Source organism: Haemaphysalis longicornis, unplaced genomic scaffold, assembly GCF_048455015.1.
Source record: "Haemaphysalis longicornis isolate Haplotype H1 unplaced genomic scaffold, Haemaphysalis longicornis Haplotype H1 scaffold_11, whole genome shotgun sequence".
Taxonomy (NCBI): domain Eukaryota; kingdom Metazoa; phylum Arthropoda; class Arachnida; order Ixodida; family Ixodidae; genus Haemaphysalis; species Haemaphysalis longicornis.
The window spans coordinates 3,840,184-3,864,545 of NW_027526214.1; the positions used below are offsets into that span (position 1 = coordinate 3,840,184).

At 47.1% G+C, this 24,362-nt stretch overlaps 1 pseudogene across 1 annotated transcript; it reads left to right on the plus strand.

The window, feature by feature from the left end:
- The first annotated feature begins 8,497 nt into the window (after window positions 1-8,497).
- Window positions 8,498-10,998, plus strand: LOC144160968 (uncharacterized; annotated as a pseudogene). Its single transcript, XR_013320456.1, has 2 exons — window positions 8,498-8,608; window positions 10,483-10,998. The product of XR_013320456.1 is annotated as an uncharacterized LOC144160968 (transcript).
- Window positions 10,999-24,362: the final 13,364 nt, after the last annotated feature.

Here is a 24,362-nt window from a genome sequence, read left to right on the forward strand (position 1 = left end):
GGCACTGCCATCGTAAACTTATCTAGTACTGCCCTGTCACCTGATGAAACAAAACTACTCTCGAAGGGGCTGAACTTCTGCCCTACAACCGGCCGCTTTAATGAATTCCAGGTTCTTCATGACCTAGATGACTTTTCAAGAAATTTAAGACTAAGAGAATACTTTTTAGATAAGCCTACTAACGTTCAAGATGCGTACACACGCCCAAACAGGCATTGGACGCCAAGCACTCAACGTGACGATTGCCTGAATCTGTACATTGCCGCTGTGCAAAAAGATGTCATGCGGGAATATGAAATTCACAAAGGTAAACGTCAAAATTTAACAAAGTCTGAAAAAGCGTGCTTGAAGGGTTTGGAAAATAGAACTGACATAACAAATACGCCTGCCGATAAAGGCGGAGCGATTGTAATCATGAATACTGTGGATTACATTCGAGAAGGGCACCGGCAACTTGATGATTCAAACTTTTATGAGCGCCTTGCGGAGGACCCCACGATTGAGCACACCAAAATCGCAACTTCGGTATTAAAAGATCTTTTGGACGGGGGAAAATTAACCTCCAGGGAGCACAGTTTAATGCGACCAGTGCAACCCCGCCCGGGCCGATTTTACATGCTTCCTAAGATCCATAAAACTGGAACCCAGGGCGCCCAATCATATCCGGCATTGGCACAATCACCGAACCCATATCGGGGTTTGTGGACAAACTAATAAGGCACATTCCCAGCGTCCTGGACTCGTACATAAAAGACACCACGGATTTCCTCAAAGTTATTTCGGATCTTCGTGTACCAAAGGACTCGTACCTAGTAACCATTGACGTATCTTCCCTTTACACTAACATCCCCCATGACGAAGGGATAGCCACACTAACCAGCATGTATGCGCTCCATAAACAGCCAGATACTCCAGACTGCCATGTAGTTGCGAGGTTAGCGGCCCTCGTCTTAAACCAAAATTCATTTGAATTCAACAATGAATACTTTCGGCAAGTTTGTGGAACCGCCATGGGAACCAAGATGGCACCAAGCTACGCCAATCTGTTTATGGGGAAGTTAGAGGCCACATTCCTGTCTGAATCCCACTTAAAACCCCTCCTGTACAAAAGGTACATTGACGATATCTTTCTTATTTGGACCTACAACGAGGATGAGCTCCTCCACTTCATCGACTGTTACAATTCTGCATACCTACTCTCAAGAGAGCATAAACTTCCTGGATGTGACCGTGACAATTGAAGACGGTGAACTCACGACAAACCTCTATCGGAAGCCAACAGATCTCCAGCAATATCTACATTACCAAAGCAATCACCCACGTCACGGTAAGAATAGCATTCCTTATAGCCAGGCCCACCGTTTCAAACGAATCTGCCCAAAATCGGAAGATTTCACTGCCAACGGCCAAAATTTAAAAACCATGCTTGAGGGGTAGGGGTACCCAGCGCGTGTAACTGATGACGCCATAAAAAGGCCGAAACACTCAACCGCGTGGACCTAATTGCGAACCGTCCCCCACAACGCGACTTACAACGAACAGACCTATGCTTAACGTACAGCACCAACGTTCCTAACGTAAAAAACATCTTGAAGCGGCACTACAACATTCTCGAACAAAGTGAACGCCTCAAACGGGCGTTTCCGTCCGTTCCAGGTGTCGTCTACCGACGATCCCGGAACCTCAAAGACACACTCGTGAACGCAAGGACAAAGTCATTGTCCGCGCATAATGAATGCCTGCCATGCCTGAAATCGCAGTGCCTTGTCTGCAAGGCATTGCAACAGACAAGCACTGCTCAGAGCTCCAACTCAGAGTACTCTATAAAAATTCACGAGAACATGACGTGCGACACTTCCAATGTGATTTATTTGATTGAATGCACTGTGTGTCCAATGCAATATACAGGGCAAACAGGGACCTCTTTCAGGCTCCGGTTCAATAATCACACAGCGCACGCCAAAACGCGCCCGACCATGCCCCTCTCCAGACACCTCAGCCTTCCAGATCATTCTTTCGATAAACTAAGCGTCACGCTCTTAGAGACGGGGTTCAGGTCGATCCGGGAACGAGAACAACGTGAATCATACCTCATATACCGAATAAATACAATAAAAAAGGTATAAATGAGGACCCAGGCACACTTGCAGCGATCAAAACATTGTCATCTACCTAACCGTATAAGTGGCGCTGTGGGTGTAGCCGGAGCCGGACTCTCGAAATCACAGGCACGTGAGCGTTTGTTCAGTGGATTTTTCCCCCATTGGTGATGTCTTTCCGTTTTTGTTTTCATTATTATTCCTTCTCTCCTTTTCCACTCTTCGTGTTCACTCCTATCCTTTTTTTCCCTTAATTCTCTCTTTTATATTATTGTGTTTTAATTTTGGAAACCTTTTCTAAATCTCCGTCACAATCTTACAATTAAGTAATGTTGCTTAGTGTTCGGGCTGTTACAGCAATAACTTCGGTTTACCTTCTCCCCAAAACACGTGTTCGAAAATTGGTTGGGGGATTTACACGTTTGGATATGGCGCATAACCCGGAAGATAATCAATACAATTCTGAGGTCTGCGTTATTACTCGAGCGCACATATCTTTGCCGCTTTTATCCCTATTCGCCCCCGCGGACTGGTTACATTTTTTACTGCTTGCTAATCTATTTTTCCCTCCCTTGCACCTACAGTCGTCTTCTAAGCCCGGCTACCAAACCATCGGGGTTCATTTTATCCGTTTTCCCTCCCCATCCCGTTGAGCAGCTTGCGTTCTGGTTTGGCTGTTTCCCCCCCCCCCATCCCCCACTCAGCGGAGAGGAGACACCGACGACGCCCGGGTTGTCGCTGAACTGCAAAGTGGCAGCTCTTAACAAAGACCTGAAAACTCGGCCTAGCGCCCCGTTCTCGGAAGGCGTTCGTCCGAGAACGGGAGAACCACAAAGCGTCCGAGAACCACAAAACGTCCTTTAATTGTCTCAGCTCTGGGAACGGGCCCATAAACGGGCGGTAAAATGCCTTGTTCGCACTTTCCGAACATATGGCGGGACACTCGCTTTCAATCAACGGAAACATGATCCCTCAGATCGTCTGGGCGTTAGCATAGTGACGGCTAGCGGCGGAAGATATATTGCCTTCTCTCTTTTGTTCTACAACCCCACTTTCGGACGCCTTTGAGCTTTTCGCGTTTCCGCCACAACTCGAATTCCTGTTCAGTGCTCTTTCATCTCCCTTTCTGCCTTTTTTTTTTCAACTATATTGGCGTCTCTCTCTTCGTTGATCATTTTTTGTTCATTCTTCCAATAAGGAAGATTCCCGCTTCGTGTTTGTGTTGTTCACGTATGTTTGTGTGTTGTATCGTTGGCCATTCGTAAACCCGCTTTCCACTTTCGACATATATGCTCTCTTCCGAAACGACCGAAGCCATCATTCCTGTAGAAGACTTGTCTCGAAGTCGAAACGTCGAAGTAAACCCTCCGCTGTTGCTGTTACCGAGGTTTCTTACTTTGTATATATAAATATATATATATATATATATATATATATATATATATATATATATATATATATATATAAATATACAGACGACAAAAACCGCGCGAAAATAAGGTAAGCAAAGATAAGGATACACGAGAAAAAGAATAAAAATAAAGGTTTGCATTTCAGAACGAGGACTTCCTATTTTCAGAGTACTGAATGCGTTGTTTTTGGGGCTGTATACATATTGTAGCATGGGAAAGGGCAGCACAATAGAAGGGAGAGTTTGTACAATAGGAATATGGTTGGTGGGAAACGAAGAAAAGAGAGAAGTGAAAGAAGGAGAAACAGGAAAACCGAATATGCCAGTCTTGCGATCGTCATTCTTATGAACAGGTCGCCCATCTTGTTATCGCCAAGCTAGCACCTATCAATGCTGCCTTGCAAAACACTTCGTTTCGGGCCTTCCTTCAATTCTTCTCTTCTTTGCTACTCCAATTTTTCGGCCCTTCAATAATTCGTATTACTGTTTTTCCTATGTGTAACGTTTTAATGAAATATACATCTCACTGTGGGTAATGCCCTGATTGGTGTAACCATTTTTCTTGAAGTGCTTATTCCTGTTCTGTTGTATGCAGTAGCTCATATGTATATTTCTTTATCACTTTTTGTTTACCAGTGCTTTTTTATTTTATTTTTGTAAACTGACACTATTTGCATTTTCTATGTTTCAGTATGTGCCTCGTCGTTTCTTTTTTTCTTGTTTGCCTTTTTTTCTCAGCAAAAATATGATTTTCCTGTAGCGTTCTCATGTTTTTCGAATACAATATTGTTCTTTTGTTTAGTTGTTAGTGTGCATATATATATTTTTTTACTTTGCATATCTTTGTTATCGCAATGGAATTGAGTTACTTTGGTGTGTTTTGTGTTTATTTCTGTAAAAGCTGTACAGCATGCATTTTTGCCGTCTGCTGCTGACGTTTGAGTTAGGCTGACGGGCTCGTCAAGCTGCTTCTATGCAGCTTTTATCGTCAGCCTTCGATGTAAATAACGATAACTTGAAATAAAAGATACCTCACCTCACCTCAACGAAGCCCTTGTCGAATCTTGTATTAAAACACATCACTGTCGTGAGCTTCGGGTGTCGTGCCTTATCTTTAAGTTTAAATCAGCATTTTTTGGCATCAATGAAAGATATGGGAAAATGACATGTCTGTCCTCTTAATAAATCTTCGGCTTTCATCTTCCCTTTACCCTCTCTTCTTTTTATTCATATGCTAGAATTCTGCGTTTCTCAGCTTAGTGGTATGGCTGTGCAGTTCTCTCCCTTTATAATATTCCCCCCTCAGTTGGCGCCCCCACTGAACGTTTAGAGTTTTGTGCTAGTACCATGTTCATTAGCACAGTGGCTTCACTAATCCAAATCTGAGCAGCAGCTCTGGACATTAAGTTCTTGGTAGAAGTCTGCGGTTCCATTGTTAGGTTTGATGCCCTCACCTTGTAATCTCTTCTTACATGTAAGCGTGTGTGATTCCTTTCCTCTCTCCTTTTTTTCTGTATTCCGTTTTTTCTTGTATTTATTGCTGACCGCCTCTGCATTCGCTGAGCCCACCATGTTCCCTCGATATGTGTACCTCCTGGTGCGGATCATGTGGGTCCACCTGACATTAAGCTCTCTTTCTAACTATCTTCCGTTGTAACTAGATCCATAACCATACCTAGATCCACAAAACATTCAGAAAATGGTTTGTATCGTTTACATACGAAGGTAGTGTGGGGGGAATATCTTTGATTAAGCTATCGATGAAACTAGAGATCATTTCAGTTACCTTCCCTATACCGGAGATGATTGTTCGGCCTTGGTTTAATGCTTCATGTATTTTAGGCAACATATATAATCCTTCTGGAACTGGACCTAAAACTTGAAGTGAGGCTGCAGTTTTTACCGGAATTGTTTTGTCCTTGACGAGCGACATCAGTGTCTGGCATACCTTGTTCTTTAAATGGGGAGTAAGATCGGTGTCGGTTGGTTTAGAGAAGAATGTTGCTGAGCTGTCTTTCTGCCTCAGTGATGCAGTCCTGCTTATTCATAATAAAAATCACGCAACCTTTGTCCGCGGGTCTGATTGTGATGTCGGAGCGGCCGCTTAAAGCTTTAAATGCCTTTTCCTCTTTCTGTGTGAGATTTTTCTAATGTGGCAAACGATTTTTACATTGAGAGAGAATGTCATGTTGCACCGCATTTTTGTAGATGTCTAAGCATTTGTCTCTTTGGGGGGCTAGTTCATGGGCGTAGTGATGGCAGCTAGTGTCCGTAGTAGGGTGTTGTGATTTGCCATAGTAATATGTACGTTCAGCCTATGCGTTTGGCAGAAGTTCTCTAGATCCTTATAGAGTTGGAGTTCTTTAGCCTGCAGGTTGCAGGGCAAAAACTCAAACCTTTTGATAGCATGTGGTCTTCGTCACCAGCGGGGGGTGGGTCGGAAAGGTTTACTACGTGGCACTCTGGGCTGTGAGGTCTTCAGGTCAAGAACACTTTCGGGGCTTGCGTGGGAAGGAAACAAGGACGTGTCTACTTTTTCAACAGGGGACGTTACGCCATCACGAAGCAGCTTTTTAGTTTTGTAAGCATTACTTGACGCTGTTTGTTTTCTGCAAACAATTTTAAAAGGTTAATTTCGTGGGAGTCAAGTCTACCTGGTCAGTGAGTTTTCGTTCCTCACTGAGGACGGGCTCTAGTTGGGAGTTATCATGGTCAAAAACAATATTAAAAGTCTTGGGTGCTTCATGTAGGCGTAGCGCCCACCTAGCCTTAAGCTCTTGAAATATGTCAGAGGTGGCTGCTTTAACTTAAATGCCCGGCAATTTCCGAACACTGCAACATCTGCGATACAAAATGAGGGTGTAACAAGGCACTGATATCGTACTCACTTTTCGACAATTTTCCTAGCCTTCAAAAATGTTTTGACACGGTTAGTCTGTTCTGACCACAAGAGTCACCTGATTCTAGTCATTTTTTTACGGTTTTGGTTCACGAGGGCCGAGAAGGTTCCTCGCAAGTTGTAGCTTGGCTCCGATGGAGAATGGACTGAAGCCTGCGATGCTGCCGCTGGGGTGGCCTGTGCTGGTGAAGGGGGGGTCAGGGCCGCTTCAGCCGCCGTCTGGCAAGCCGATGCTGCTGCCACGTGTCATCTGCGCGCGCGTATCCTCGACGTAGGGAATCGTGTAGGTGGCTCGGCAGGATAGGCACACCCTCGAAACTGGGGTGGAGCATATCAGCGGCTACCACCCGACCCGGCGGGAGCCACTGGAAGAACGTCGTCGAGGAAGAAGAGGCCCCTCCTCTGCTGGCAATGCCGGCGAAGAAAGATGTTGAACTGGGTAGCCTCCCTGTTGTACCTCCCGACGAAACGACGGTTCGTTCCACTCCGGCGGCGGTTGATAGAGTGGGGTCGCATTAGGGTGCCATACACCTTCTTGATGCTAGGGAAGCCTGGTTGATGACGTCCAAAAGGGTGCGATAGCGCCCGAACGCCTCTCCTCCTGAGCAATGGGCCATATTGTTGGTAGCACGACATGTAGCACGATGGCTGTTGTTATCTTCGTGACAAAGTCCAGCAGGAAGCTGGCGTCGTCGATTTTTGCACCGGATTGCGAGATAAACGCTGGCGTTCCTTTACGCCTTGAGTTGAAGTGGTGATGCAGGTGCTTGCAGTAAGAGTATCCAAGGACAATGAAGTAGCTAGATACTTTGGTATCTACTATAAAGTAAACCTTTCGGGCACCTCCCTTCACTGATGACGAAAACACGTGCTATCAAGAGGTGGGAGTTTGAGCCCGGCAATAGGCCAACTTGACAAATTCCAACTCTAGAAGGATCGAAACTTCTCCTGAACGCTTAGGCTGAGTGAATATTAATATGGCTAATCACCAGACACTACTATGGACACTAGGATGCTATCATTATGCCATTGGTCTCCTCCCCCACAAAAAGACATGTACATCAACGCGGTACAACGTGACTTTCTATCTCAATGTAAAAATCGATCACAGCATCACAAAAGCTTTCACATAAAGAGGGAAAGGCATTACAAGGTTTACGAGGCCGCTCCGACATCACGATAAACCCCGCGGACAAATGTTCCGCGATTGTTATTATGAATAAGCAGGACTCTTCACTGAGGCAGAAAGACAGCTCAGCGGTACTTATTTTTATAAACCCAGCGACACCGATCAGACTCCGCAATGTAAGAACAAGGTAAGGCAGACACTGATGGCGCTCGTCAAGAAAAGAAATACCAGAAAAAATGCCGCCTCCTTTGAATTTGTAAGTCCAGTTCCAGGAGAATTTTATGTTGCCTAAAATTCATAAAGCAGAAAATCCAGGCAGACGAATCACCTCCGGTATAGAGATGGTAACAGAAATGATGTCTAGTTTTTGCGATAGCTTAATCACAGACATTCCCCCCACACTACCGTCATATGTAAAGGATACAAACTATTTTTTGCCGGTATAATGGATCTAGTTGTACCGGAAGGTAGCCTGCTAGTCACTCTCGACGTTGCCTGGCTTTATACAAAAATTCCACACACGGATGGTATCATATCAGTCATCCATGTTTAGGATGATGCTTTCGAAGGCAATTGAATTGACCGTAAAACTCTCGGCGTGCTTCCAACGCTTGTTTTCGAGCTGAACAACGTTGAGTTCGGCAGAAAGCACTTCGTGAAAATTGACGAGACCTCGATGGGAACCAAAATAAGACCCATTTATGCCAGTATTTTTATGAGCACATTGGAGTCTGAACTTCTAAGCAACGTACATTTCGCCCTCTTTTCTATCGAAGGTTATTGATGATAACTGTAACCGAGTTGTCACTTCCGCGATAACGAGCGCAAGCTGTCGCTCCTGCGTGAGCGTGACGTCACTCGCCCAGCCTACATAAACCCTTCGTTATCGGCAATAAAACGTTGTTCGACCCATGCCGTCAGCTCGTTCACATGGTGGCAGCGGAAAACAGCCAGCATGACGACACCGCTTGCGTTGCCGACACCGCCTGCATTGCCGACAACGCTCCTGCCGCCTCCGAAGCCCCTCGACACATCGCGAGACGCTTGGCTTGGGTGGAAGACCTGGAAAAGTGAGTTTCAACTGTTTTCCACGGCTACTCAGCTGAGCAAGCAACCGAAAGAAGTGCAGGCGGCGACGCTTTTAGTGACCATTGGAGAAGAGGCTAGAAAAGCGTACGCTTCGTTCAAGTTTGAGCCAGGAGAGGACACAAGCGATGTAAACCTCATAATTCAAAAATTTGAAGACTTCTACAAGCCCGCGAAGAACCTCACTTACCATGAGTTTTGCTTCGGCTCCCGAGACCAAAAAGAGGACGAAAGTTTCAATGACTGGCTTGTCGAATTGCGAACGCTAGCCAAACACTGCGACTTTGGAGACTTAGAAGAGCGCATGCTTCGTAGCCGCATCATACTCGGCATTAGGGACAAGAGCCTGCAAAAGAAGTTAATTTCGGAAAACCCATCTTACCAAAGAGTAGTCGAAATGTGTCGCATCCAAGAGCAAGGCGAGGAGCAGTTTCGGCAGATACGTGGCACCATTGAAGGCGGTGAAACTGCAGCCGTAAATGCGTTGGACAGAGTTTCAAAGCCATGTAGCAAATGCGGCTACAAAATTCATCGTAGCGGTCGCTGTCCAGCGATAGGAAAAGCATGCAAGAAATGCGGAGGATTGAATCATTTCGCCCAAGCGTGCGCGCAGTCATCCTTCTTGCGCAGCGAAGATTCAAGGCGCAAGGAAATAAGAGAGCTGCATGTTGACGAAAGGTCAGATTTTTTTCTGGACGCTTTAACCGTGAGCGCACTCGCTAGCGACCAGTGGACCGCGACAGTTTGCGTTGAAGGCCGTCCGATGGTCTGCAAACTTGATACAGGGGCAAACTGTTGTGTGATTTCAAAGCAAGATGTGTTGTCGCTTCCGAGGAAGACGCATCAAGCCTGCCGAGCAACGTTAACGAGTTTTTTTCGGGCACAAAACGACTGCGCAGTTTAAAGTGAAGTTGTCGCTATCCGTGAACGATAAACAGCATGATGAAACCTTCTTCGTCATTGAGCAAAACGTGCCGGTGACACTCAGCGGAGCAGCAGCAGAAAGCCTTGGCTTAATTTATCGCATCGATAGCGCCGAGACGCAACAACTGTACCCAGCGGCGCAGCCCTTCGCCGATGTTTTCACAGGATTGGGACAGCTAAAAAAATTTGAGTACGACATGAAGCTCAAGCCGGGCGCCGCCGGTGTCGTTGTGCCAGCCAGAAGGGTTCCGGTCGCCATTGAAGAAAAAGTAAAGGCCGAACTTCAACGCATGGAGGAGCAAAACGTCATAACCAAGGTAACCGTACCAAGCGCTAAGAGAGCAGAAATCCTTCGTCTTCTTCATTTGGCCCACTCAGGGGCGGAAAAGATGAAAATTCGGGCTAGGAGTGTTATGTTTTGGCCATCAATGTCCAGCGACATTGACCAGGTTGCAGCATCATGCAAAGTTTGCCAGGCTCACCAAAAGCAAAACACGAAGATGCCTCTGCTGCCTCATGATGTCCCCACTCTGCCATGGGAGATAGTTGGCATGGACTTATTCCATCACGGTGGTAAAGAGTTTGCCATAATTGTAACTTCTACTCCTTTTATTTTGAAATACAGGAGTTTCAATACACAACAGCCCGGCACTTGAAGGAGTGGTGCGCGAAAGTTTTCTCTGTCCATGGCTTACCAGTGAAGCTCTGTAGTGACAACGGGCCCCCCTTTAGTAGCCACGAGTTCCGTGAATTTCTGCATGAACTAGGAGTCACCCACGTGACGTCAAGCCCTTATCATCCTCGTGCAAATGGCATGGCCGAAAGGGCAGTTCAAGAAGCGAAAACGCTACTAAAGAAGTGTTCCTATAATAGCCCCGACTTCTATTTAGCTCTGCTTGAATTGCGCAATACTCCACGTGATGCTATTTTGAAGTCACCTGTGCAGAGGCTGATGGGTCGACAAACGAGAACGCTGCTACCAGTTCCCTCCTGCCACCTGAAGCCGTCACCATTGCCAAGCCGGAAGGTGCACACCCGTCTCCAGGATATTCGCCGCAAACAGAGGGTCTACTACAATCGAGGAGCTAGGGACCTGCGCACCCTCTCACCCGGTCAGAGGGCCTCGGTGTACGACACGCACACGCGGACGTGGTCCCCGGTCGTTGTGCTGGGATCAGCAGGAGCTCCCCGCTCTGTGCTAGTGAAAACAGAAGACGGCCGAGAAATGCGACGCACACGGGAACATCTCCGGGAGGTTCCAGAACTACCGTGTCCCGACACTACCCCAACACCTTCCTCAGGCTTGCCAGACTCCGGTCCCGTTCCAGAGCCGCCACTACCACGGAGAAGCTCTCGGGAACGTCGCGAGCCTCGTCGGTACCCCCTGCCGGAGCGTTCTTGATTTCACCAAGGAAAGGAAGATGTAACAGAGTTGTCACTGCCGCGATAACGAGCGCAAGCTGTCGCTCCTGCGTGAGCGTGACGTCACTCGCCCAGCCTACATAAACCCTTCGTTATCGGCAATAAAACGTTGTTCGACCCATGCCGTCAGCTCGTTCACAATAACTTTCTCATTTGGTGCCATGGGGAAGAGGAACTTCTAAAATTTATACCCGCTTTAAACAATGCCCACGAAAACATTTAATTCTCCCGCTGATATTCCGCATCTGCGATTACTTCCTCGATGTTACAATGAGAATATCGGACAACAAGCATGTGCCCTTAGCCAAAAGACCGACATCAATATATGCATTTTAAAAGCAACCACGTTAACATGGTAAACTCGGCGTACCATACAGTCAGTCTCTGCGTTTTAGAAGGATACAGTCCAACCCAGCTCATTTTCCCTTAACTGTCAGCAACTAACTAATGACCTAACACGACAACAATACCCATCATCTGTCATCAGTGACCCATTAGAAAGTCTGGAAAACAGGACCGCCGCCACCTCATAACTACTTCAAAAGCCAAATCTTTGAATACGACCCCCAACCTTATTCCAGCATATGCCGCTTCGTTCTCCGAAATTAGCTGCATACTCAGAAATCACCTCAACATTTTACTTCACAGCGAAACTTTGCGACGTGTTTTCCCTGAGCCTCCCCGCGTCGTGTACCGACATGCGAGGAACATCAGAGATATTGTAACGTTATCAAAGGTAAAAACCCCAGTTTCACAGGCAGTAGACACTACAATGAGCCTGGGTGCAAACTGTGCCCCATGATAACAAAGCCGCTGTCGCCACCAGCACCACGTCTTCATTCTCTTTCCAGATAAGAAGAAACTTTGACTGTGACAGCGCGAACATTTTCTACCTTTTGAATTGCAGCATAGGCAACGCCCAGTACGTTGGTCAAACTGAAAATCCGTTTAGAATGAGAATCAACTACCACCGAGCACACATAAAGTGCCTCACCTTGCCCATCTAAGCATGTTTATAATCTATGCCACCCCTTGCCCGCATTCACAGCCACGGTGCTTCAGTCCACTTTCAAAATGATTTATGACCGTGAAGCCCGAAAATCGTACCTTATATACAATTTTGACACTGTCTTCAGCGGCATAAACGAAAACACAGACCGATTGTGTTGCTTTCCCAATCAGGCACCGGAGAATGCTGATACAGGAAGCAACTGAGAAATTTTGTTCAGAAAGAGAACCATTTTTACTTCTTTTCTCGCTTTTTTTTTCAAATCTTTGTACAGTTTACTGTACACATAAGGATCTTCGAACTTTATCAGTGTACTGCTTGTGTATCGTTGCCCTACCGTATGGGCACGAAGGTACATAGATTTCACATTTGTACCACTTTGTGTGATCTTTTTATATTAATATTATTAATAATAATAATATTATACTAATATTATGTCATATATTATTATAATATTATTTTGTGTCCTCTTGCACTGACCAATTGCTATTTCGAATATGATCTTGCATGAATGCTCTTCGAGAACTTCATTTGGCACTGTATATCGCCTTTTTGGATGGGTTATCTAGCTTTATGGCCAGTTATTTCTCTGCATTTTTGTGATCTAGCTTAAATTAACGTTACTTTGCACTGTATAGTCCTTGCATCGAGAGACCTTGCCTTTCTGCGTCCGTCTCGTGTACGGCTGTCACATTTTACGCGGAAAAAACGTTTTCCTGAATTCACTTTATGTGAAACCACTTGCCGTTCGGCCCTTTCTTCGAACCTCTTTCATCCCCGCATCCCTCTTTCACCGAACCTCTTTCATCCCCCCCGCTACTAAAAACCCCCATCTCTTGTCTCATTCACCCTCTTTCATCCTGCCTTCCTCTTTCTCTCTCTTTTATTGTTTTCGTGTGTGTGTGTTAACGCTTGCACTAGGCGTCCATAATTAACTTTGGGTTCTCCCAGCCTTTTCTCCTAACCAGTCAATTCACAGTCAACCAATGCGCAGGAAACAACTCTCCTTATTCACCCACTCTCTTCCTTTCAGTGGTCACTTCAGTGCCATGCGTCGTTTTCCTGTTATCGTATTGCCTCGCCTCTCTTGATTACGAAACCTTTTCCCCTCTATTCTCCATTACCACTCGAACACCTGCCGCCCCCCCCCCCTTCTGGAGCTTCGTATACTTCTGTGTCGCGCAAAGCGTACGTTTTGCTTGATACATCTTCTTGCCCCGCCTACATCTGAAATGTATATAAACCCAAATTACCAGCGCTTTTTGCATCTTTGAAAAAGACTGGGCCCCTGTCGAAAACACATAATAAATATTGTTATGTTTTTCAATATTATATCTCTATCATACAATTAACCTTATAGCCAGGAACCTTTTCGCTTAACTATACGGATATATGTATGTATGTGTGTATATATATATATATATATATATATATATATATATATATATATATATATATATATATATATATATATATATATTTATACATATATATTAGTATATACATATATATATGTAAGAGAAGAAAAACTTCGAACAAGGTAAAAACACGATTGTGGCCTACGTTTCAGCAAAGAGAACTTGCTTTCCTCAGGGCAATCTGTCGCCTGGAAGCCATGGTTTATATAGGGGTAGGACCCCAGGAGAAAGGAGAGGGAAAGATGGGAGGGAAATTGAGCAAGCTGATTGGTTTGGGAGTATGTCGGATGAGAGATTGAGGGGCCAAGAAGGTTGTCTAGTTTAAGCCGCGAAATAGGTCACACGGAAGTCAGCTGGTGGTTGATATTCGTGGAATTTTTGGAGAGATCAATTGCCATGTCCACCTAAGAACAGCACATGTGACGCCAGCACACAAACCGGGGACGTGGCCGCAACACCAGCTGTACAGCACGTGAGCGAACAACAACCCGACCCACCAAAGGCAACACGCTCATGGTTCACGCAGACCCCAACACGAAGTATAACGCAAACAGGCACCCAAACAGGCATCGATGTGGACCTCACCCCTTGCAGCCCCCCTAAACTACTGACTCCAAGCAAAAAAGTGTCACCCTGGAGGTCTGCTCGGAACAAACACAAATGGCTACCACCGAGTAGGCCGTATGCTCCAACCCCTAAATCCCGCTCTTTCCTCAAAGCTCGAAAATAAGCCGGCAAACAAACGAACTACAGATTTTATCTAAAAACGTACTCCTCGTATCTCCAAAGCAAAAAGATCCACAAAGGCCTCCGCCTAAAAGTTAGATGTGCCCTTGGTGAGCTCCCTCCTGAACTAGCTGCAAGGTGGCAAGATATTCTGAATAATGCTTCTGTTTCCCTCCTAGAAATTCTTAGAGAGCACTGAACCAGCCAACTCAGCCTCTTCAACGACCAGATTGAAGCTCTTCCACTAACCGAGCAGGCGAAACTAGATCTCAATGTTTTCATAAATCGTAAGGAAAAAGATCTCAGCAAAAAGCAAGCCGTTAAGTTTCAGCGTGGCCAACTTCTCTTGCAAAATGCAGCATGTACTGTAGGAGATCAGCCTCTCAATAGCCGGGACTATGAAGTACTAGGTCATGTAATGTCCCCGTCGATAGAGAGATCGCATTATTAGAACCTCCTCCCCCAGCCAATAATTCTATAGAGAAAACGAGCTCTCTCGCTACCTGTCCCAGCAACGTTATTGACATTTCCAAAACACTAACGGCCGACGAAAAAGGTATCCTAGAACGAGGTCTAACTTTCTGTCCCACAAATACCAGTGTGAATGAATACGAGTTACACAAAGATCTCACTGAATTTTCTCGGAGAATGAGACTAAGCGAGTTTTTTTCGGAGAAGCAGGACCAACCTGACAATAACGAACGCACCCTCCACCCTCTTAGCACTTGGACTCCAGATGTAGATCAAATTCCAGAATTGGATCTGTACTTAAAATCAGTATCAAGAGAAATATTAGCAACAACTAAGCGATCAAACAAGCGCAAGAACCTAACTCCGTCGGAAGAAGTTACCCTGAATTGCCTATCAGCCAGAACCGACATAGTCATAAAGCCAGCCGACAAAGGTGGCAGTGTAGTTGTTTTAGCTATGGGAAAATACAAAAATGAAGCTTATAGGCAGCTCAATACCCCTTTCCACTACAAGCCCTTAGATAACGATCCGAGCCAGGAATACAGCCTAAAAATCCTTCAGAGCCTCACATATCTACGATTTAAAGAATTAATAACGACTACTGACTTAAATTTCATGAAACCGAATAATAAGCATGCAGGACGTTTTTACCTCCTCCCAAAAGTGCATAAAGTCCCCGTAGAATTATTGTTCATTGCCGACATTCCACGCAGACCCATAGTTTTGAATAACAATACCCCAACCGAAGCACTATCTCTGTGTCTGAATCATCACCTATCCGACATTCCGGCTCTTCTTCCTTCATTCGTTCAGGACATCCCCCAATTCCTCCGCATAATAAAAGCGATAAATATTGGAGGGTGCCTACCAAGTGAAACCCTCCTTGTTACTCTTGACGTTGCTGAATTGTATACAAACATTCCGTTAACCAAAGGATTTGAAGCGATTTCTAAATCTCTCTCAGTGAACCCGCACCAACATGCACCAGAAGTGTACATAACTTGTTAAAATTATTTCTAACTCTCAATTATTTTGAATTTGACTCTTCTTACTTTTTGCAAGCTTTTCTAACTAGCATGGGTACTCCGTTCGCACCGACCTATGCCAACATTTTCATGGGGAACTTGAAGCTACCCTATTAAGCTCTTTTCCGCATAAACGTCAGGTTTACCTCCGCTACATAGACGACATCTTCAGGATTTGAGAACACGGTCGCGCAACTCTAGAAACATTTATATCCCATCTCAATTCTTCGCATCCGACTATTAAATTATCCTGCCAGTATTCTGAAAAAGAAGTGAACTTCCTAGATACTACCGTCATTCTAGACAACGGTAAACCTAAAACCACGCTTTTTAAAAAGCGAACAGACAGGCAGCAGTACCTAGATTATAAAAGCCATCACCCCAGACACTGCAAACAAGGGATCTTTGTAGGAAAAGCCACCAGGCTTAGAAGAGTATGCAGTGATGACGGTGACTACGTAGAGCACCTAGATGAGCTCAAGGCCACCCTTATGAACAGGAACCACACCAAAAGCTCGCTCGATCAGGCGTACCAACGTGTGTCTAATCTCGAAAGGGATGACGTTCTCAACAAACAGCAGCAAAACAAAAGCGCCAGGCCACCTGCCCTAATAACTAAATTTTCAAACTCCCTCCCAAACGTAAACAATATACTGCGGAAGTACTACCCCATTTTAGCCAGTAACGACCGACTTAAGAAACTTTCCCGGAAGCACCAAGGGTTACCTACCGGAGAAACAGGAATATAAAAGATATTTTAGTGCATGATAAAACAGGGCCTTCAAAGCAACCAGTCATAGCCAGCTGCTCCTGGCCCAGATGCAAGACTTGTAGGCACCTGCAAACAGACTGCGTTGTAAAAAGCACAGCCAGTAATTATGTCCACAAGAATAATTCAAGTTTTGCGTGCACTTCATCCAACAGTGTGTATATGTATGAATGCTCAATGTGCCACAAACAGTATATAGGCGAAACGAGTCAACCTATGAGCCTACGGCTTAATGGTCACCGGGCAGATACCCTTAGCAAATCCTCCATAGCTGTAGCGCAGCATTTCAAACGACCAGGCCACAATTTTGATGACCTTAAGTTATATATACTTCTGTCAAATTTTGAGTCTCCTAGGGACAGGAAATACCGAGAATCGTACTTAATTCACAAATTCAACTCCATGGAACCTGCTGGAATAATGCGTCTAAGGGCAACTTCGAATCCTTGCGATATTCACCGGGAATACAGCATTAGGCATTTTCGTGCATATACCTCATCCAAAGACTATGACCGTTCACTCTGCTCTGTACCTGGCCACCTAATTTCCTTTTTTTTCGTTGGTTAGCGTCTCGCCTAATACTCGCCCTCATCCCTCCAACCTTTGCTTTTGGAATTCAATTTTATTTATTTTATTTCTCCTTTTTTTTACTCCGCGTGGTCTTGTGCCCCGTACGTCACTCTCACTTTATCTTTTCGTTTTAAGTGCGAATGCACTTCTTAAGCGAGCCTGAAGCGTCCGCCGCCGTCCGCATAGCAACAGCTGCGGGTGCGCGCGCTCCTCGTCTTCCTTGGAAACGGGGGGAGATGGGCGCGCGCTGCCTGGCCGCTGACATGGCACATACCCACGTGGGAGATTGGCCAGCAATCTCCTCGTCTTCCTTGGCAACGGGGGGAGATGGGCGCGCGCTTGCCTGGCCGCTGACATGGCGCATACCCACGTGAGGGATTGGCCAAGAATCGGGTGTGAGAAGGGCTAATGCACCCGCCTAAAGGAGTACTGACACTAAATTTCAAAGCTGAGATCCGCTCTAGCAATCAAGTACAACGACAACACAAATAGGTGTCTGTGAATAAATGCATCTTTCTTTCGTTGTAGTTGAGTGTGTGTGTGTGTGATCTCTCTTTCGCGAACATTACCGAACCGCGGAAATTCAACTCCTGCATTCGCTCTTTCACATTCTTCCCCTCGGGGAAATGCGGGGAATTTTTTTTTAGTTTCCGGACAGGCCTGTTGAAGGAATGTTGCCGTGGGTGATACCTGCCATTTCAGTTGCCGGGTCATTGGTTTTTCTTTTGTGTGTGGGTTTATGTGGTTTCCCTCCCTGTTTTTTTCTCCCTTTTTTTCTTTTTTTCTTGACCTAGTTAGTTTCCCCCGTCTCTATCTTTTCTTTTGATCTGAGGCTTGCAGATAGTTTCTGATAAGGACCCCACCCTCACCGCCTGGTCTGCTTCCGGTGGTTCTGAGATCCTTTCCGTATACCCCGCCGCGGGTCAATAAACACCCTCTCATCCTTTCTCTCCAAAAATTCCACGAATATCAACCACCAGCTGACTTCCGTGTGACCTATTTCGCGGCTTAAACTAGACAACCTTCTTGGCCCCTCAATCTCTCATCCGACATACTCCCAAACCAATCAGCTTGCTCAATTTCCCTTCCATCTTTCCCTCTCCTCTCTCCTGGGGTCCTACCTCTATATAAACCGTGCCTACCAGGCGAGAGATTGCCCTGAGGAAAGCATGTTCTCTTTGCTGAAACGTAGGCCACAATCATGCTTTTAGCTTGTTCGAAGTTTTTCTTCTCGTGTGATCTCTACCATCATCAATTCTACTACTCCCTATATATATATATATATATATATATATATATATATATATATATATATATATATAAATATACATATATACATATATATATATATAAATATATATTTATAGATATATATTATTAAATATATATATATATATATATATATATATTATCATATAAAGGGAATCAGAAATAGGAAATGAAGGGCTCGGTGAATTAAGTCAGAATAAGGGTTGGAACTCAGGAAAACCTCTGAAAGCAAACGGGGAATTTCGGTAGGTCATAGAAACCGAAGAAGAATTTTTTGAGTCTTAAAGAAGGTGGTGAAAAATTGCCCGCCGGGTGGGATTCGAGCCCACAACTTCCAGATTACCGGTTTTGTGCGATGACCACTTGGCAACCGGCGGGGCTCTTTCCCCACCACTTTTACAGATATTTATGTTAAGGTATTTTTTGTTTTTCCCACTTGGGAGTGGTAGCCAGCACCACTCGAACTACTCAGGGTGAAGGGGACCTTCTTTTTAACCCCCGGGCCGTGACTCGACTGTCTACGACATGTAGAGAGTGGTCGAGCGTTGAACTTTCTTAGATACTTTTGCCAACAAGCCCGCCAGACCAGACGCCCTCACTATGCATGTAGCGAATAAAATTTGGGAAATGACGAGCTCGGTGAAGCAAGACAGAATAGGGGTTGGCAGTCAGGAAAACCTCGGAAAGCAAAGGTGGATGGTCTAAGTCATAGAAACAGATGAAGAATTTTGAATAGGAAGGGATTTTTCGCTTCACCACTTTCTGTCTTACTCCAAAGCTTCATCTGCTTCTATTACCTACCGCGTACCCCCTTTGGTTTTTGAGGTTTTTTTGACTGCCAGCGCATATTTTGTTTTGGTTCGCCATATATATATATATATATATATATATATATATATATATATATATATATATATATATATATATATATATTGCTGCGAACCATACATTGGGTTTGTTTATTTGTGGTTTGCTTTACCGCCCGGCTGCGCCACTCTGTTATCTCGGCGCCAAGGGAAGCGCGTGTTCCATTCTTTCTTTCTGGGCCGCATGTGTTATCTGTTGTGATAGGGAGAGCATTCCGGTCTAACGTGAACAGCCGAGAATAATCTCCTTCGATCTACTATGTTCTCGATGTGAATAGATGTTTCGAGAACCACGCGCCCCCAAAGATAAAAAGCCTGCAGTGCGGACGCCGGAGCATTCGATTCTGCGACGCTCGCCGACGCAAGTCACTTAGTTGACCGCGGCTTCGCCGCCTCTGTATTGTTTTGACTTGTTAGGGGAGCACAAGTTCACTCCAATAAACTTGTTTCTCCTTCAAGACAACAGCGTCATCATTGCCTTCGTGACATCTGGTGGAGGTGCTGGGTACGCAGCCTTCATGCCCACTACAACCTCGGGAAGTCGCCAAGCCAGTCCAACGAGAGCCAGCCTCCACCTGCAAGATTTACCACCCGAGTTCGGTTTGATGCCAGAAGTGCCCAAGAAAAGGAACGCTGCAACCAACACCATGGTGCAAGAAACAACGTCGCCAGTCGTCCTGCAGCAGCCCCGGGAACCGCCATCGTTCTGGGGAGCCCCCGATGAAGACACTGAAGAATGGTAGGAGAAGCTGGAACGCGTCCGCATCTTCAACAGGTGAGACGACGAAGAAACTTTCCGGCATGTCTTCTTTCACTTAGAAGATGCTGCTCGAACTTGGTTCGAGAACCATGAGAGTTCGTTGACCGACTGGACTCAATTCAACAGGGAGTTTCTTAAGACCTTCACTACCGTTGTGAGAGAAGAGCGAGCTGCGCTTATGCTTGAAACTCCAACGGAGCACCCCAACGAAGGTGCCGTGATCTTCGTTGAGGAGATGAAGCGACTTTTTCGCTGTGCGGACCCCGAAATGACCGAAGAAAAGAAGCTGAGGTTTCTAATGCGAGGAGTGAAGCAAGAGCTTTTTTCTTGTCTAGTCCGTAACCCGCCAAAGACGGTGGCTGAATTCGCGTCTGAGGCGGCCGCGATGGAGAAGACGCTAGAAATTCGAACGAGGCAGTATAACCGCCCTGTGAACTCGCTGTTCTCGGAGACCATCGGTGCGCAACTGGAAGCTCCGATACAATGCGCTAGACCATTCGAGCAGTGGTGAAGGGGGAGCTTCAGAAGCTTTTTCGAAGAACGCCGCAACCTCAAGTGGCTTCTCTGACTGACGGCTGCCGTGAAGAGGTTCAACAGGCGCTGGAAACTTGTATGCCTTCAGAAGCACTCCGTCAGCCCCAAGCGATGACCTACTCCGCAGCTCTTCGCATCCCCGCCCTGCTCCAACCCATCGTGAAGAGGCCCAGCCATACCGCCGTCCAATGCCGCCCGCCCGATGCCCTGTTGACCAATACCAGCGCCAAGGAAGACTGACGTGTGGCGAACGCCATATAATCGCCCGCTGTGCTAGCACTGCGGATAGGCCGACACATCTACCGTCGCTGCCCTTACAAGGGGCTCGGTCTTCGAGGATTCTCCGTCGACGCACCACGCCCCCGACCCGACCAGCGCCCTACTGAGATCGACGAATACCTGTCCAACACGAACCGAGGACCTCCCAGCTTCAACCGTTTGCCGTCGCCCTACCGGTGCCAGTCGCCAAAACGCCATAACACCGGTGACTTCTCACGTGGAAGGTCCCTCAGCCCACGCGGGGGAAGCTAAAAGCAGCAACTTCTGGAGGTGAAGTTGCAGAATTGCGAAAAAACGAAAACCCTCCAATGACACATGGCCGCACCGAACACCGTACCCGCAGCCCAACGACTCGATATAAGCCGGACGTGACTCCCGAACCCGACGACGACACGATGCGACGCGTACCCGAAACGACAGAGCCTGCCGCTGAGAAGATGACGAGAATGACGACGCATGCTGCCCGAACGTCAACACGCACAAGCCGAGATACAATGCCCCGACGCACCAGAAACTCGAGGAAAGCGGCGCCCGACTTCCAGTTGTCCATCGACGGCTTTGACGTAGTCGCCCTCATCGACACGGCAGCCGACTACTCGGTAATGAGTGGCTCATTCGCGTCGAAGCTGAAGAATGTTACGACAACATAGGACGGTCCGCATATACGCACAACAGGAGCCCATCTCGTAACGCCAAGTGGAACGTGCACATCACGCGTCACCATAGGCGGCACCACGTACCCTGCTGAGTTCGTTATTTTGCCTAACTCCTCCCGCGACGTAATTCTCGGAAAGGACTTTTTGACGGACAACGGCGCAATAATTGATCTGCAGACCAAGTCGATAACTTTTTCATCCGATCACTCCACGACGCCGGAACCGAACCCCGAACGACGTGCTGCTCTAAGGATTGCCAATGATGATGTCACCCTGCCACCCTGCGCAAGCTTGATGGTCGCAGTCTACTGTGAAGATGCTGCTCCTGACGTCGACGCTATCGTAGACACTGATCAAAGGGTGCTTCTCGACCGTGGTGTGTCGGTCGCTAGAGGCATTGCGTGCTTCAAGGAACACCAATTCTACTTTTTGGTTACTAATTTCACCGAGGAGTACCAGCATTTAAACAAGGGCGGGCAATTGCATTCCTCGAAGAAACGCAAGAAGCAAGTGAAGTGATCGCGGTCGCCGACTTTGAACGCACACCCGTAGAAACCTTCAAGCTCCCGCAGCCCTTCGACGTGAATCCGGCGCTAGCGCAAGAACAACGGAACAAATGATTGGCTTTGCTGCGTCGGTATAGCGAATGTTTTTCGTCGAGCGCAAAACTACATCAGACCCCTCTAGCGAAGCACCGAATAATAACCGATGATGGAGCCCGACCCACCTGACAGTCACCGTACCGCGTCTCTTCGCACGAACGGGAAGCCATCCGGACGCAAGTCGAAGACGGCATGTTCAGCGCGGACATTATACAGCCATCGAAAATCCCCTGGGCTGCGCCCGTCGTACTCGTAAAGAAAAAAGACGGCACATTAAGCTTTTGTGTTGACTACCGGCGACTGAACAAAATCACGAAAAAGGAGGTGTACCCCCTCCCCCGAATGGATGACACCCTGGACCACCTCTGCCACGCGAAGTACTTCTCATCGATGAACCTCAAGACCGGCTACTGGCAAATTGAAGTGGACGAGAGAGACTGAGAGAAGACTGCATATATAACCCCAGACGGCCTATACGAGTTCAAGGTGATGCCGTTTGGGCTGTGCACAGCACCAGCGACCTTTCAAAGAGTCATGGACACTGTGCTACCTGGCCTTAAGTGGCACGCCTGCCTCGTATACCTCGACGACGAAGTGGTATTCGCCCGGGCTTTCGACGAACACCTTGCATGCAAGGTTGGAGTCTGTACTCGAGGCCATTCGTTCATCGGGGTTAACGCTGAAGCCTGAAAAGTGTCGTTTTGCGTATGAGGAGCTGAAGTTCTTGGGCCACGTCGTCAACGCCGCGGGAGTCCTACCTGACCCGGCAAAAACTTCAGCCATTGCGAACTTCGCTAGGCCGAAAGACAAGAAGGGCGTGCGAAGATTTCTCGGGCTGTGCGCATACTACCGGCGCTTCGTCGCACACTTCGCACGCATTGCGCAGCCACTCACGCGCTTGACAAAAGATAGCACCCCTTTCAACTGGGAAAACGACCAAGAAAAACATTCTGCGAGCTGCAAAAACGCCTGCAACGCCCGCCCGTGCTCGCTCATTTCGACGAAAATGCCGAAACGGAAATGCAGAGGGACGCCAGTGATATAGGCTTGGGTGCCGTCCTTGTCCAAACGCAAAGCGGCCGCGAAAGGGTAATCGCCTATGCCAGCCGTGGTCTGTCAAAGGAGGGGAAAAACTATTCTGCCTCTTTGAAAGAGTGCCTGGCTATTATATGGGCGATTTCGAAATTTCGCCCATACGTGTATGGAAGGCCATTCAAGGTTGTAACAGACCACCATGCGGTGTGTTGGCTCGTCAAGTGGAAGGACCCCTCTGGCCGTCTTAGGCGGTGGAGCTTTCGCCTGCAGGAGTTAGACCTTACAGTCATTTATAAATCCGGCAGGAATCACTCCGACGCCGACTACCTGTCCCGCGCCCCCCGTCGACCCACCACCACAAGACTCTGATGAAGACAGCCCGTTCTTCGGGATCGTGATGGAGAGCGACCTAGCCGCCCTGCAGCGTGCGGACCCCCACTTACGCGTCATAATCGAGTAACTCGAGGGATGCAACGTGGCCGTTCCTAGGACCTTCAAACGCAGCTTACCAGCAATCAGCCTGAGAAACTCCGTCCTCGTGAAGAAAAATTTCAGCCCCAGAACAAGAGCGAATTACCTTCTCATCATCCCCGCGGACCTTCGTGACGAAATTTTGAAGCGTGCAACGACGACTCGTCTTCCGGACATCTCGGCACAGCCCGCACTATTGGAAAAATCAAAGCCAGGTACTACTGACCCGGCCTTACCTCTGACGTCACCCACTACGTCCGGAGCTGCCGTGACTGCCAGCGACAAAAAACGCTGCCGACAAGACCCGCCGGACTTCTGCACCCGATCGCCGTCCCATCGAGACCATTTCAACAAATTGAAATGGACCATTTAGGCCCGTTCCCTACGTCACAATCGCAGAACAAGTACATTGTCGTAGTGAAAGACTACATGACGCGCTACGCAGAGACCGCCGCTCTTCCGAGGGGGACTGCACAAGAAGTGGCAAAGTTCTTTATAAGCCAAGTTGTGCTGCGACATGGAGCCCCGAAAGCCCTAATCACAGACCGCGGAACGGCATTTACTGCGGAGCTAATGCAAGGAGTATTACGCTACAGCAACACGGATCACCGAAGTACGACGGCGTACCACCCCCAAATGAACGGACTAACAGAATGTCTGAACAAGACAATCGCAGATATGCTGTCAATGTACGTTGACGTTGAACATAAGACTTGGGACGAAGTGCTCCCGTATGTCACGTTTGCGTACAACACGGCTATCCAGGACACGACGCAGCTGGCGCCGTTCGAGTTTGTCTACGGTAGAAGGCCGACTACGATGCTCGACGCCATGCTTCCGCACGTAGAAGACGACGACCTCAACTCCCACGTCCACGGATATCTTCAACGTGCAGAGGAGGCCCGCCAGCTCGTTCGAGTTCGTATAACGGA